The 13,364-nt window shown below is 44.8% G+C and overlaps 1 protein-coding gene across 2 annotated transcripts in view; it reads right to left on the bottom strand.

Annotated features, from left to right (window-relative positions):
* The window catches only part of LG01H22orf15 (linkage group 01 C22orf15 homolog), a 623,789-nt gene that overhangs the window by 341,823 nt on the left and 268,602 nt on the right, over window positions 1–13,364 (bottom strand). The window lies entirely within an intron of this gene.

The raw sequence follows: 13,364 nt of genomic DNA, 5'->3' as shown, positions 1-13,364 counted from the left end.
TGCAGGATCAAGCTGTAAAGAAAGCCAGTACTTCTTGTAGCCTCAGCATGGCTCAGAAGGTCCTGGTATGCAGAAATCGTAAAGATGGCGGTGGGGGATCCATGGTCCCTTCCACTATGGCCAGACCTACTCTCACAGGGGCCGATATTCCATCCTACCTTACAAACCCTAATGCCCCATACACATGATCAGAAATAACTTGGATGGTTTTTCCGACGGAATTCTGCTCTGAACTTTCGACCTTCAAGAACGCGGTGACGTACAACACTATGACGAGCCAAGAAAATTAACTTCAATGCTTCTGAGCATGTGTCGAATTGTTTCCGAGCATGCGTGATTTTTTGCGCGTCCGAATTGCATACAGACGAACGCATTTTCGGATAGGAACTTTTTCCGACTGAAAAATAGAGAACCTGCTCTCAATCTTTTGCTGTCTGTAATTCTGCCAGCAAAGGTCCAATGGAGCATACACACGGTCAGAATTTCTGACCAAAAGCTCATATCCGACTTTTGCCGGCAGAATTTCTGAACCTGTGTATGGGGCATTAATTTAACGGCTTGGCTATTGAAACCCACATTCTAAAGAAACGTGGACTTTCCGGTTCAGTTGTCTCTACCTTAGTTAATGCAAGGAATCCAGCTTCCAGAAACCTATATTATAGAGTCTGGAGGGCTTATGTTTCCTGGTGTGAATCCAAGGGTTGGAACCCTCAGAAGTACAACATAGGCAGAATTCTTGCCTTTCTACAATTAGGGGTAGAGATGAAGCTGGCCTTGAGTACTATTAAGGGCCAAGTCTCAGCTGTATCGGTCTTATTTCAAAGACCGCTTGCTTCCCATTCTTTGGTCTGGGTTTTTATGCAAGGGGTGATGCGGCTTTATCCGCCAGTCAGAACTCCTTTGAACCCTTGAGACTTAGTTTTGTTAGTGTTACAAAAACAGCCATTTGAACCGATATAGCATATTCCTTTAGTCCTTCTGACAAGGAAGTTAGTGTTCTTGGTTGCTATATCCTCAGCAAGGAGGGTTTCGGAATTGGCTGCTCTTTCTTGTAGAGAGCCATATTTGATTATTCACAAGGACAGGGTCGTGTTGCATCCTCATCCAAGTTTTCTGCCTAAAGTGGTCTCAGGTTTTCACCAAGATATTGTCCTGCCATCGTTTTTTTCCAAAACCATGTTCTAGGGAAGAGAAGTCACTACATTATCTTGATGTGGTGGGAGCGGTCAAAGTCTATTTAAAGATGACTGCTCAGATCCGGAAGACTGTCTTATTTGTGTTGCCAGGAGGTATCTGGAAAGGACAGACAGCATCGAAATCCACTGTCGCTAAGTGGATTCAGCAAGTTATAATTCAGGCTTATGGTTTAAAAGGTAAGATTCCACCTTTTCAAGTCAAAGCGCACTCTACCAGAGCAGTTAGTGCTTCTTGGGCAGTGCATCACCAGGCCTGGATGGCTCAGATCTGTAAGGCTGCAACTTGGTGTTCAGTGCATACGTTCACCAGGTTTTATCAGGTGAATGTAAGATGGCATGAGGATATTGCCTTTGGGCGCAGTGTGCTGCAGGCAGCAGTATAGGTCCTCAAGTCTGGGGGTGCCCTACGGTTTGTGTCTCCCTCTCCTCAAATAGCATTGGTATGGAACGTCCCATATAGTTATTACTATGGCTGTGTGTCCCGTGATGTACGATAAAGGAAATAGGATTTTTATAACAGCTTACCTTTAAAATCCTTTTCTTGGAGTACATCACAGGACACAGAGGTCCCTCCCCTCTTTTGGAATTTGTGTATGTAGCTTTGCTACAAAACTGAGGTACTCCTGGTAGGAGGAAGGGTTATATAGGGAGTGAACTTCCTGTATTGGGTGTGCCAGTGTCTATCACCTGAAGGTGCCTATATACCCATATAGTTATTACTATGGCTCTGTGTCCTGTGATGTACTCCAAGAAAAGGATTTTACAGGTAAGCTGTTATAAAAATCCTATTTCTTCATTTTCCCGAGAATTGTGGGAAAAAATTACAAATTCAAAAAACTCTCCATGCCTCTTACTAAATACCTTGACTGTCTACTTTCTAAAAAGGAGTTATTTGGGGGGTATTTGTACTGTCCTGACATTTCAGGGCCTCAAGAAATTAGATAGGCCGTTAATACATCAGGTGTGATCAATTTTTTATGATTTGCTCCATAGCTTGTAGACGGAGGCGGCTCTAAGCTTTGTGAGGCCTTAGGCAAAATTTAGATATGAGGCCCCGCTTACACCCATAATGGGAAAAATAATTCAAGCGATAAAAATTGACTGTATAAGGAGGTTACATCACAGGGGGAGGGTAAGTGGACACAGTACAAGGGGCAGGAGGGTACTGTACAGGGGGAGCAGGAAGTCATGAGAGGGGTAGAAAAAGGAAGCGCCACCTGAATGCAGTATTAGTGGGTACTTTAATGACACAACATATGGTAAACACCTACAGGAAAGACATAGGTAAAAAGCTCATCTGTGGGTGGGTCGTCTGTGGTGGATTCCTTAAGTCCTGATCCGGATGGAGCTGTAGGAGTGTAGAGCTGCGGATGGATGGTTTTTCGGCCAGTTCTTCCTGTGGCCATCAGGGAGAAGTTGGGGCCGGTGTGGAGCGCACGATGGGCGTGCGTAACGTCACTGGTCATTTGACGGCTTCCGAGTACACTTCCGGAGGAGGGCTTCCACCGAGGGAAAAGTCTGACAGTAGATAGGCTACGCGCTCGGAGCTGCTGCTCCTTCTATAGGCCTGAGGAGGAAGTGTCGGCAGTGTGCTATTTATAAGCCAGCGCCGTGGAACTACAAGTCCCAGTACTTATGAATGGAAAAGCACAAATGGAAGAGAGTGTAAAAGAACAAACTGTAATGTACAAGTGATAGGTCACTAATGTTCCATCAATAATATTGTGGCCGCAATAAAAAGTACAATAAACACTAAAAAAAATATATATATATAAGAAAGAAGAAAAGAGCATATAAAAAAAAGGGGAGGGGGGGTTTTTGGATGATGCCCCATGAGAAAGCGTGTACATGCATAAAAAGATGCACACATAGTGTATGCATATACATAATCACATATACATATCTGTAAGATAAAACTGGAAGGTAAAAGAAATATATATATATATATATATATATATATATATATATATATATATATATATATGTAATAAATGTAAAAAAAAATAGAAAATTAAAAAATAAAATATATAAAGTAGAAAATATAAGATAAAAAAAATATATAATAAATATGAATAAAGACATATGTACATTTTATGTGCCAATAATACAAACTAATAATATAAAAAAGAGGTAGGACCTGTATTAAAGGAAAACACAAGGGAACATGTGGGTGAGGGGTAAGTGTGCTTGAGTAAGATAGTGTGCCGCACGCATGTGATGACATTTGGTAATAAAGGCAAAAGGACTCCAAGAGGGTTGGGGAGATAAATGTATCCGTTAATATAACTATATATATATGTACATTTACGTGTATACATACATATACACACCATAAGAGCATGTAGAATATAATAATGGGGAGTTATATAGTTAACCATTTTTATAGTTATAGTATTAGCTTAACTTGTGTGGATAGGGGAAAATCTGTAGAAATGAGCCAGAGGAGCAGGGGAGAAAAAAAGGGTAAAGAAGATTATCAGAACAATAATATATGTAAAATAGCTACATGTGTAAGAGCATGGACTAGAGTATAATAACCATACATTCCCAAAAGTGCACATGCTCATATAAGAGGGCAGAGAGACCTGTGGGGATGGTCTCATGAGAACTCATAGCAGTGTGTGTACCTCGATTTCCTTGTTTAACCCGCCAGGTGTAAGGGTACCCAAGGAGTAGATCCAGTAAGTCTCTTGTTGGCATAGGCGTTTATAATGTTTTGGCCGCAGGGTATGTGGCAGGAATGGATTCAATGACCCACACACCAAGACCAGCCATAGACTGGCCGTGGTGTGTTAAGAAATGTTTAGGGACGCTGTGGTGGTCTCTGCCTTTTTCAATAAAGCGCCAATGTTCCCCAAAGCGTGCCCTAAGTGCCCTGATGGTTCAGCCAACATAAAATAACCCACAAGGATAGGTTAGGCAATACACGACAAAGTCCGTTGAGCAATTTTCAAATTTTTAAGGGTGTAACTTTGGCACATAAAATATACATATGTCTTTATTCATATGTATATATATATCTATATAGATATAGATATCTATATACAGATATAGATATCTATATCTATATCTATAGATATATATCTATATCTATAGATATATATATATATATATATATATATTAATATATATATATATATTTATATTTATCTTATATTTTCTACTTTATATATTTAATTTAATTTAATTTTTTTTTTTTTACATTTGTTACATATATGTATATATATATATATACATATATATATATATATATATATATATATATATATATATATATATATATATATATATATATATATATATATATATATATATATATATATATATATCTTTTACCTTCCAGTTTTATCTTACAGATATGTATATGTGGTTATGTATATGCATACACTATGTGTGCATCTTTTTATGCATGTATACGCTTTCTCATGGGGCATCATCCAAACCCCCCCCCCTCCCCTTTTTTTATATGCTCTTTTCTTCTTTTTTATATATATATGTTTTTTAGTGTTTGTTTGTGGTTGTAGTCCCGCGGCGCCCGGCTTATAAATAGCACACTGCTGACACTCCCCCCTCAGGCCTATTGAAGGAGCAGCAGCTCTGAGCGCGTAGCCTATCTACTGTCAGACTTTCCCTTTGGTGGAAGCCCTCCCCCGGAAGTGTACTCGTAAGCCGTCGGATGACCCATAACGCCCCGCACGCCCATCGTGTGCTCCACGCCGGCCCCAGCTTCTCCCTGATGGCCACAGGAAGAACCCCTGGTCGAAAAACCATCCATCCGCAGCTCTACACTCCTACAGCTCCATCCGGATCGGGACTCGAGGAATCCACCACAGACCACCCATCCACAGATGAGCTTTTTACCTATGTCTTTCCTGTAAGTGTTTACCATACGTTGTGTCATTAAAGTACCCACTAATACTGCACTTTGGTGGCGCTTCCTTTTTCTACCCCTCGCTTGCATACCACAGAGCCAGCTCTCTGAAGACAGCAGCCGCCTTTCTGATCTAGCCCTTATACCAGTTTTTAGAAACTCTGAACTGTCAGTTACCGATTTAACCCCTGGACTGCCAGTACCATAGCTATGGACTAAATGCCTAGCTAGCCCTTATATTCCAAGTATTGTATGCATTGTTGTACTTGCGCTTACAGTTATTATTACCTCAATTAGTTTCAGTATAAATCACACAAATAGGAAACATGTAGGGAACACAAAGACACGGAATTTCAAAAGAGCCAACTTCCCTAAACTACAAACCTTGCTAAAAGGCATAAATTGGGATAAAATATTAGGAACAAAGAATATGGAGGAGAGATGGGTTTGCTTTAAGAGCATATTAAATAAGGGCATTAGCCAATGTATTCCATTGGGTAATAAATTTAAAAGAGCAAACAAAAATCCTAGATGGCTTAACTCCAATGTAAAAATGCATATAAAAGCAAAGGAGAAGGCCTTCAAAAAATACAAGGTTGAGGGATCATCCTCAGCATTCAGACTTTATAAAGAATGCAACAAGAAATGTAAGGGTGCAATTAGGACGGCTAAGATAGAACATGAAAGACACATAGCGGAGGAGAGCAAAAAAAATCCCAAGAAATTCTTTAAGTATGTAAACAGTAAAAAAGGGAGGACAGACCATATTGGCCCCATAAAGAAAGAGGAAGGACATCTGGTTACAAAGGATGGGGAGATGGCGAAGGTATTGAATTTATTCTTCTCCTCAGTCTTCACGAGTGAATCGGGGGGCTTCAGTAACCAAAACTGCAGTGTTTATCCTCATGACACAACACAGGAAGCACCTCCATGGTTAACAGAGGACAGAATTAAAATTAGACTTGAGAAACTTAACATTAATAAATCACCGGGACCAGATGGCTTGCATCCGAGGGTACTTAGGGAACTCAGTCAAGTGATTGTCAGACCGTTGTTCCTAATTTTTACAGACAGTCTATTGACTGGAATGGTACCAGCTGATTGGAGAAAAGCCAATGTAGCACCAATATTTAAAAAGGGCCCAAAATACATCCCTGGGAATTACAGACCAGTTAGCCTAACATCAATAGTATGTAAACTCTTGGAGGGGATGATAAGGGACTATACAGTATACAAGATTTTAGTAATAATAACGATATCATTAGCAGTAATCAGCATGGATTCATGAAGAATTGTTCTTGCCAAACCAATCTATTAACCTTCTATGAGGAGGGGAGTTGCCATCTAGATAAAGGAAGGCCCGTAGACGTGGTGTATCTGGATTTTGCAAAAGCACTTGACACAGTTCCCCATAAACGTTTACTGTACAAAATAAGGTCCGTTGGCATGGACCATAGGGTGAGTACATGGATTGAAAACTGGCTACAAGGGCGAGTTCAGAGGGTGGTGATAAATGGGGAGTACTCGGAATGGTCAGGGGTGGGTAGTGGGGTTCCCCAGGGTTCTGTGCTGGGACCAATCCTATTTAATTTGTTTATAAACGACCTGGAGGATGGGATAAACAGTTCAATCTCTGTATTTGCAGACGATACTAAGCTAAGCAGGGCAATAACTTCTCCGCAGGGTGTGGAAACCTTGCAAAAAGACCTGAACAAATTAATGGGGTGGGCGACTACATGGCAAATGAGGTTCAATGTAGAAAAATGTAAAATAATGCATTTGGGTGGCAAAAATATGAATGCAATATATACACTAGGGGGAGAACCTCTGGGGGAATCTAGGATGGAAAAGGACCTGGGGGTCCTAGTAGATGATAGGCTCAGCAATGGCATGCAATGCCAAGCTGCTGCTAATAAAGCAAACAAAATATTGGCGTGCATTAAAAGGGGGATCAACGCAAGAGATAAAACGATAATTCTCCCAATCTACAAGGCTCTGGTCCGGCCACACCTGGAATATGCTGTCCAGTTCTGGGCACCAGTCCTCAGGAAGGATGTACTGGAAATGGAGCGAGTACAAAGAAGGGCAACAAAGCTAATAAAGGGTCTGGAGGATCTTAGATATGAGGAAAGGTTGCAAGCACTGAACTTATTCTCTCTGAGGAAGAGACGCTTGAGAGGGGATGTGTTTTCAATTTACAAATACTGTACTGGTGACCCCACAATAGGGATAAAACTTTTTCGCAGAAGAGAGTTTAATAAGACTCGTGGCCACTCATTACAATTAGAAGAAAAGAGGTTTAACCTTAAACTACGTAGAGGGTTCTTTACTGTAAGAGCGGCAAGGATGTGGAATTCCCTTCCACAGGCGGTGGTCTCAGCAGGGAGCATTGATAGCTTCAAGAAACTATTAGATAATCACCTGAATGACCGCAACATACAGGGATATATAATGTAATACTGACACATAATCACACACATAGGTTGGACTTGATGGACTTGTGTCTTTTTTCAACCTCACCTACTATGTAACTATATTTGAAGCAGGAAGGCACAGCACAGGGGGGTCAGGAGGGTACAGTAAAGGAGGGAGCAGGAGGACACAGCACAGGGGGAGGGTAAGTGGGCACAGTACAGGGGACAGGAGGGTACAGCACTGGGGGGAGAAGGAGGGCCCAGCACAGGGGGAGGGTAAGTGGGCATAGTACAGGGGGGCAGGAGTGTACAGTAAAAGAGGGAGCAAGAGGCCACAGCACAGGGGAAGGGTAAGTGGACATAGTACAGGGTGCAGGAGGGTACAGTACAGGGGGGAGCAGGAGGGCTCAGTACAGGGGGCAGGAGGGTACAGTACAATGCAGAGCAGGAGGGCACTGCACAGGGGGAGGGTAAGTGCGCACAGTACAGGAGGCAGGGGGTACAGTTAAGGAGGGAGCAGAAGGGCACAGCACAGGGGGAGGGTAAGTGGGCACAGTATAGGGGGCAGGGGGTACAGTATAGGGGGAGCAGAAGGGCACAGTTCAAGGGGCAGGGGGTACAGTACAGGGGGAGCAGGAAGGCACAGCACAGGGGGAGAGTAAGTGGGCACAGTACAGGGGGCAGTAGGGCACAGCACAGGGAGAGGGTAAGTGGGCACATACATACAGTTACCCCCCCGTACATAGTAACCCCCCTGTACATAGTAACCCCCCTGTACATAGTTACTGTCTTCCCCCTGTACATTACAGTTACATCGCTGCCTGGGCTTTACCCCGAAAGGGACAAGAGCAGAGCAAACTCCACAAGCGGCGCCGTGTGTTCGTTGGAGAGGGGAGGGGCCAACAAGTGCAGCTAACCCCGGCTTCAGAATTGTGAAGAGAGAAGCCAATTAATTGGCTGCACGGATCGAGCCCCCTCCCCTCTCCACTGAACACAAGGGGAACAATATAGTGGTGGCACTGGTGGTCATTTGTTGGAGCCAGCTGCTGAAGAGCCAAACATTCCTGATTTCCCTGGACAAAAAAAGCAAAATCCCGAATCGGGACAGCCTCCGATCGGGGACGAGGGTACCAAAATCGTGATTGTCCCGGGAAAATCGGGACTGTTGGCAACTATAAGTACAGGGGGCAGTAGGGTACAGCACAGGGGGGAGCAAGAGGGCACAGCACAGGGGAAGGGTAAGTAGGCACAGTACAGGGGGCAGGAGGGTACAGTACAGGGGGAGCTGGAGGACACAGCACAGTGGGAGACTAAGTGGGCATAGTACAGGGAGCAGAAAGGCACAGCACATGGGGGGGTAAGTGGGCATAGGGCATGAGGGTACAGTACAGGAGGTAGCAGGAATGGCACACCGCAGGGGGAAGGTAAGTGGGCACAGTACAGGGGGCAGGAGGATACAGGAAAGGAGGGAGCAGGAGGGCACAGCATAGGGGGAGGTTAAGTGGACACAGTACAGGGGCAGTGGGGTACAGTACAGGGGGGAGTAGGAAGACACAGCACAGGGTGAGGGTAAATGGGTACAGTACAGGGGGCAGGAGGGGACAGTACAGGAGGATCAGGAGGGAACAGCACAGGGGAGGGTAAGTGGGCACAGTACAGGGGAAGTAGGAGGGTACAGTACAGGGGGGAGCAGGAGGGTACAGTACGGGGGGAGCAGGAGGGTACAGTACGGGGGGAGCAGGAGGGCACAGCACAGGGGGAAGGAGTGTACAGTAAAGGAGGGAGCAGGTGGGCACAGAACAGGGGGAGAAGAAGGACACAGCCCAGGGGGAGGGTAAGTGGGTACAGTACAGGGGGGATCAGGAGGGCACAGTACAGGGGGGAGCAGGAAGGCACAGCACAGTGGGAGGGTAAGTGGGCACTGTACAGGGAGCAGAAGGGCACAGCACAGGGGGAGGGTAAGTGGGCACAGTACAGGGGGCAGGAGGGTATAGTACACGGGGAGCAGGAGGGCACAGCACAGGGAGAGAGTAAGTGGACATACAGTAGTACAAGGGCAGGAGGGCACAGTTCAGGGGGAGAGTTAGTGGGCACAGTACAGGGGGCAGGGGGGCACAGTACAGGGGCAGGAGGGCACAGCACAGGGGGAGCAAGAGGACCCAGCACAGGGGGAGGGTAAGTGGGCACAGTGCAGGGGGGTACAGTACAAGGGGAGCAGGAGGGCACAGCACAGGGAGAGGGTAGGTGGGCACATTACAGGGAGCAGGAGGGTACAGTAAAGGGGGAGCAAGAGGGCACAGCACAGGGGCAGGAGGGTACAGCACAGGGGTGTGCAGAAGGGCACAGCACGGGGGTGGGTAAGTGGACACAGTGCATGGGGCAGTACTCCCCCCTCTCTTTTTCTTTGGTGGCACAGCAGCACTTAGAATACTTAGGACATAATTGCTGTCCCTCCATCTGTGTCACCACTGTTTGTTTGATCTTTCTTAATTTTACATTTATTTTATTTTAGGGTTTTTTTTGCAGCAGGAGTAAAAAAAAATTCTCCACAATTGCTGCACCCTTATTTTCTTTATTTAAAAAAAACTATAATAAAACGGTTTATAGTGCACCAAGCACAAAAGTATTGCACCCAAGCACCATATTCCCATCCCACACTCTATAATAAAAAGTTGAAAATATCCCCCCAAAAATAAAAAAACAATAATAAAACATTTTATAGTGCACCAAGCACAAAAGTATTGCACCCAAGCATCATATTTCCATCCCACACTCTATAATAAAAAGTAATGAAAATCCCCCCAAAAACGCCTCATCATGTCCGAAAGACCAAGAAGGAGAGGTAGACGCTCATAGGCCACTAAAAGAGGGCAAACAGCCTCTGTGTCTCCAGTGAAAAGTGGTGGTCGTGGACATGGTGCATCCTCTGCAGGTGGGGCTTCTCCTTTTTTTCTTGTGCATGCCGTGTTATTGAACCACAACATGCAAAAGTAACTGTGATGTGTTACAGTGTTCAGATACCAATAGGGATGGGCGAACGGTTTGGGCCCTTTGGGTCTGGTATGGATTTTAACCACTTCCCTATTGGCACATTGTAAAATGACACCAGCAGGAACACTCCCTGCCTCCTGCAGCCCATTAGAGTACTTGAGTACCTATTTCCAGCCCATCAGTACCTACCTGCAGCTCATGCCTCAGAGAATATACATTGGGGTGTTTTCTTTCCAAAATGGGGTCATTTTATGGGTTATTCCAATGTCCTTGTGCTCCAGGACCTTCAAAAGTGTGATAGGTAGGAATGAAATTAGATGTGTAATTTATGCTCCTAGAATGCCTAATGGTTCTCCCTGTATGTTGGGCCTCTGTATGTGGCCAATGTAAAAGTCTCACACATGTGGTTTCGCCATACTCAGGAGGAGTAGAAGAATGTATTTTGGGGCGTAATTGGAAGTATGCATATGCTGTCTGTGAGAAATAACTTGTTATTATGACAATTTTGTATATATAAAAAAAAAAATCTTAATTTTTCCAAGAATTGTGGGAAAAAATAACAACTTAAAAAAACTCACCTGCCTCTTACTAACTACCTTGGACTGTCTACTTTCCAAAAAGTGGGGTATTTGTACTGTCCTGACATTTCAAAGCCTCAAGAAATGAGATAGACCGTCAGTACAACAGGTGTGCTCAATTTTTTTTGATTTGCACCATGGCTTGTAGACTCTATAACTTTCGCACAGACCAAATAATATCCACTACTTTGGGTTATTTTTACCAAAGATAAGTAGCAGTATATATTTTGGCCCATATTATCGGAATCTGGAAGCCCCTTTAACAAGGGGCCCCCAGATCCCACCCGCCTATGTGAATGGGTATCGGGTACATCATACCCCTACCCATTCACCAAAAAAGTGTCCAAAAGTAATAATCACAGGAAACAGTTTTTGACAAGTTCTTTATTAAAAAATAAAAATAAATAAAAATATTGTCCCTCGATGTAATCCATCGCCAATCACGTCGCCCGCAAGAATAGAGAAAACAAAAAACCCCGCTGTCACCTCTTAGGAGGCCTCCAGCTGTCTGCCTCCTCTCTGCTTTGACAGCTCTTATATAGGCAAGAGGCGGGGCCACCGTCTTCGTCACCCGGTGGCACCGCCCCTTATGACGTCATGTGACATCATAAGGGGGTGCTGCCACCGAGTCACGTTACCTGGGTGGCCCGCTCCTTGCCTATATAAGAGCTTTCAAAGCAAAAGGCATGCAGTGGGTGGCTTCTTAGGAGGTGAAGTGTTTTTGCCAATTTTCTATTTTTCGGGTCTGGCGGGCAACGTGATTGACGATGGATTACATCGAGGGACACTATTTTCTTTCTTTTTTAATAAAGGATTTGTCAAAAACTGTTTCCTGTGTTTTTTACTTTTTGACAGTTTTTAGGTGAATGGGTAGGGGTACGATGTACCTGATACACATTCACATAGGGAGAGGTCGCGATCTGGAGGCCCCCTTGTTAAAGGGGGCCTCCAGATTCCGATAAGTCCCCCACCTGCAGACTCTGACAACCACAGCCCAGGGTTGTCGGGAAGAGGCCCTTGTGTCCATCAACATGGGGACAAGGTGCTTTGGGGTGGGGGCGCAGAGCCCCCCCTGTCCCAAAGCACCCACTGCCCCTGTGGAGAGCATGTGGCCTGGTAACGCTCGCTCGTCCCCCCCTTTACCTGACCTGCCTGGCTGCATGCTGAGATAAGGGTCTGGTATGGATTTTGGGGGGACATTACGCCATGTTTTTTTTACATTTTGCTGTGGGGTTTCCCCTAAAATCCATACCAGACCCAAAGGGCCGGGTACAGAATGGGGAGGGGACTCCACGCCGTTTTATTTTTCATTTTTTAAAATCTGTATTGCTGCAGCATGTTCAAAACATCGTACAGATGCACCACTTTACAGGCAGACTAAGGGGACTCCCAGTCATGATATTTAAAGGAATATTCAATTTTTATGTTCATGTGAAAGTCAAACATTATGGCAGTACCCTGACTTAGAGATGAGCCAGACACTGTGTGCAGCAGTTAAATGACAGAGTTCCCCTATGAAGTGTCTTGTCCCATATCACTACACACCTTGCTGTCAAGTGTTTGCATTTAGGAGGGACACCGCTGAGTCTATGCCCACTCCATCAGTCCAGCATACCTCAAGAGGTCCTATGCCACCTCACTCCCAGTGACAGAATGGGGGTCCTGCTGAGCACCTACCATGGACCTCATGAATGCTCTAGTTAACTGCTTTCTTCCAGGTACATGAGGTCTGTGCCACGGAATCAGTCCAGGTTACTTTTGGGAACCAACCGCTAGGGAGGGAGTCAGATCACTAACCCACTCACTACCGAAAGGACCTGGTACCTTCGCCAGGTATCATGCTTCATGACCTGCTGCTTTACACTTCACCAGTTGTGGTTACCCATGGCAAAAGCATTCCTCCTCCAACTCTTCTGCTGAGGTAACTTTCATAGTAGCCTTGCTTCATACTCCATTGTGCTTTACAGACCCTGTTCTTCTAAGATGCCATAATCTACCTGCACCTGTGTAACTTCAGACCAGGCTTATTAGCAACTTTTACTAAGAACTTCTCGCGGCAAAGTCCATACCAGTCCAATACATTTTTAAACCCTAACTGCCTAAACTGAAGCTGCCCAGGCATATCTTGACAGAGGTGTAAGTATATATTTGGCGTTGTCCAAACACTTAGTAGTTTCGTTGGCAATCTGGTGTTCTGTAGAATCACATGGCACAGCAGCCCTTCTCAGTATACCTTGATGTTAGGATTGGGAACAGGATACTCCCTGGGACCCAGCCTTCCCCCTCTTTTTATATCACAGGGTGGGAAGGCAGA

This window comes from Aquarana catesbeiana, linkage group LG01 (assembly GCF_042186555.1).
Source record: "Aquarana catesbeiana isolate 2022-GZ linkage group LG01, ASM4218655v1, whole genome shotgun sequence".
Classification (NCBI taxonomy): domain Eukaryota; kingdom Metazoa; phylum Chordata; class Amphibia; order Anura; family Ranidae; genus Aquarana; species Aquarana catesbeiana.
This window is presented reverse-complemented; position numbering and strand designations above follow the sequence as displayed.